The sequence below is a fragment of the Aethina tumida genome, chromosome 5, assembly GCF_024364675.1.
Source record: "Aethina tumida isolate Nest 87 chromosome 5, icAetTumi1.1, whole genome shotgun sequence".
In the NCBI taxonomy this organism is placed as follows: Eukaryota; Metazoa; Arthropoda; class Insecta; order Coleoptera; family Nitidulidae; genus Aethina; species Aethina tumida.
The window spans coordinates 5,702,171-5,705,921 of record NC_065439.1 but is presented as its reverse complement, the minus strand read 5'-3'; positions in this window follow the sequence as shown (position 1 = coordinate 5,705,921).

Sequence of the window (3,751 nt, the reverse complement as noted above, 5' to 3'; positions counted from 1 at the left end):
CGCGTGGCACCTGGTCCGAGGCGAAGCTCTCGCTCTAGTTGCCCAAGGTTCAACACAGGTTGACCGATTAACAAATCCACATATGGGAGGTGTATGGGCACAAGAACTGTATCCACCGTCAGTTGGCATCGGTTGACAGTCACCGCCAGCTGGGTCTGTCTGTTTGCGTCAATCCTGACGCCCCCAAATCCTGACAATGTCGCTTGTATAGGTTTCGTTTGAAGGCCTATTCTCTTCACGCATTCCGACGAGATGACGTTACACTCGCTACCAGTGTCTAGGTACACGGATAGCCCGTTTCCTTCTGGTGTAACGCCCCATTTGCGGTAGCCAGGCACAGACATTTGGAGAACGTTGATTCGTTGTACATCGAATCGCGGTTTAATGTCTCTCCTCTTGGGACACCTCTCACCATAATATCTCCGTTTCTTGCAAAGACGACAGACATGGTTGGTCCTGGATCGTGGGCAGTTGCGTCCGATGTGACCTACCTCCTGGCAGTTAAAACACTGTTTGTTTATTATCAGTCCCTATCGACTGGCACAAGCTAACCACGTCACGGAAGTATTCCATATACGTCTCATCCGGTTTCTTCTTGCGTGCAGAGACAGCAAGCAACTGTGAGTGGAACTCCGTCGTCCTCGGAAAAGCATCCAATATGGCGGCCTTCCTTCCAGTCTTGCCAACTTAGGACGCGATCCATCTGATTAAGGAACCACTGTTTTGCCACATCTTGCAGCTGCATATGTATAAGCAATACTTTCTCCTCGTCACTCCAGCCATGGATACGTCCTACCTGGTCTACGAACGAGAACCATTGCCGCGCGTCACGACAAGAGCTGCCATCTTCAGTGTCTGAATCAAAGATCGGCACAACTTTTGCGGCAATCATGAGCACGAAGTATACATATAAGGAGTCCGAACGTAATGTTAAATAAATGGTAGCATTTTAGGGGACAGAATTTTTTGGCGGTAGAGCGCGCCAGTTTTGAAGAAGTACTTGTTTAAATCCTTACGCGGGTAATCTTGTTGATACTGACAGCTCTGAAAATATTATTTCGAATGTGAAATAAAATGTAAGTTTCAGGAAATTTTTAGGAACTTCTCAAGCACTTCCGTTCCAACGATACCGAAAGTATAAAGTATAAAGGGATAATCTGCAAAGCTAAAAAAATGTTATTATTAAATAAATAAATACAATTAACTTGCACCAAACTATATTATTAAAAAATAAATTAATGTTATCAACAGGTTTTTAAGAATTAAAATTATAGTTCATTTTTTGTCTCTACGTGTAAAATTATTAAACAAACTATAAGTAAAGTCAAGAAATTAAAAATAGTTTCTGTAAATTAAGTAGTGAATATAAAATCTAAAATGGTTAAATATGCCTATTAATTTTTGTATTTATTAATCGTATTAACATTTAAATACTAAACAATTTAGATTTGACAAGTACACTTGTGGAAATTTCTCTTCGCAGTAAAAAAGTTTAAATTATCATTTAAGTTAAGGTAATTAATTTTTTTCTTTTAATGATAAACGTAAGTTACAGTAATTTGGAATTCTTTCTATCTTTTTTTGATTTAACTTTTGTCGCTTCGCACTTTTATTAAAACATTTTACAAGAAAGTGGCCCCTTATTATTAAGAAATTGTTAATTATTTTTTTCGTTAATTCTTTTTTATGTTCATCACAGCCAACAAAAATTGAGATATTTCTTTTAGATACGTCATCTAATATCTCAAACATTGTATCAATATTCACTGTCTTTGTGCCAACTACCATTAGTACAATTTCGCGAGCCAGCGCGTATTTACGTGTGATAATAATAATAACATCGGTACGTCCTGAATTTTTGCGCAGCCAGTGGCAGAAAAGAGAACTATGATCTGGGTTTAATATTGTATACCACGAATACTGCGGAAGAGCCTAATCGAGTAGCCTACACATTCCACTATGTGATACTACTCGATTCATACCTTGAATTGCATTCAGAATTGGCGTTGAATCTCCTCTCGGACTCGCTGATCTATTTGGTGATGAATCTGCCGATCATGGACCTGGTTCAAGAGTTCTCGCCTCATTTCAAGCTCTCCGACCTCTTCTACATGGACGTGCTTACGGCCTGATGCTCACTTGTTCTTCAGGTTTTTTTCCTTGACGCCATTTTGTCTTGGATGGTTCTTGGTTTCATAATTCTGCGGGTGTATCCCATTTCTGATGTGTTAAAACGAAGGTTTGTTGAAATAATAAAATGTTACAAGTCAACAACGGTTTATTTGTGGCAGGGGTGTCAATCGTACAAATCAACAATCAGGGTAAAAGTGACGTTGAGATGGCGCAACTTAGTAACGACACTGGTATTGGTATAATAGGATAACATAAAATCTTTTCAATATCAATGAATAATCCATTGTCAGCCCCAGCTTTCTTCCAAATAAATCTCGCTGCATGCTGACTTCTTTAAGAGATTTCAGAGAACTCATCGACGAATCCCTTTTTTTAATTTTTTTTTTCAGATTTGTAAAATTTGAGTAGCATTGTCGATGATATCCTTGATCAGATGATAGGTCTGGTGGTAAAATCACATCACAGTATTTTAAATTAAAGTTTTATCGAATTTTCAATGCTATTCGACATTTATTTAATGTAGTCTCACTAAATGGATTAACCTTTTCAGCACTTTGTTGCTAACATATCACACAAGATACACATTTCATTTTTTCAAACAAACTTTAAGTTACAATTGAATTATATATTCGGTAAAGTTCCCGCAGGCGCACTAGCGTCAAGAATTCTCACAACGTTGCCGTATCTGATATTTTATTACTTAGTGAGATATTTTGTGACATATTCCGACGAGCAGAAAATGTACATTATAACATCATCTAATTTTTTTAAATTTATATTATATTTTCAATAGTTTTCGAAAAATCACAGATAAAGTTATATTTATTATCGATTAAATTTACTGAAAGTTTACGAGATATCCGTTGCTACTAATTGTTTTTTATTTATATAGTATATTATTGGGATTTTATTATCTTGTTTATTTATTTTGAAGATATTCTTTCTTTTTGATGTACTAAATAGATTATGTTAGGTTCGGTTAGGTATTTCTTTTTTTTTTGAAAACATTCTATTTTTGATAAACTTCCTGAAAAAAGAATAGGTTAAAATTTAAAATTAATTTTTCTCTAAAAAGTTTTGATTTTTTTCAATTGACCAACACAGGTTTCTCATTACGAATAAAAATAGAACATTTAAAAAAATATAAGAAATGAAAATGTGGGTTTTTAATGAAATTTTGAAAAAAAATAAGCTTATAATATAGAAAATTTTTTTCATAAAATAAATAAAAATATAAAATAAAACACCCTAATTAAAAATATATTGTGTCTTAATTCAAACTAAAATTGAACTAAAAAAATTTCCGCTTCTTCTATATTTATTCCGCCACACAAATTCATGGAAGTGGAAAATAAACAAGGCTTCTGATGTTCAAAATTGGCGGCGCAACTTTCTTTTTGTCCTCATCCACATGTTTTCGATGTTTTGTGTATAGATGGTGGTATCATCATGATCCATGAATTGTATCTACCCCATTGTATGGTCTCCATCCATCTGATATATGGGATCCGGGTAAAATATACCTATCATGACACTTTTAATTTTAAGAAAGTTCCATGGAAAATCTGCGATTTATTTGGAAATGAGCATGCATTCATCAATTTTAAGCTATTTCCCT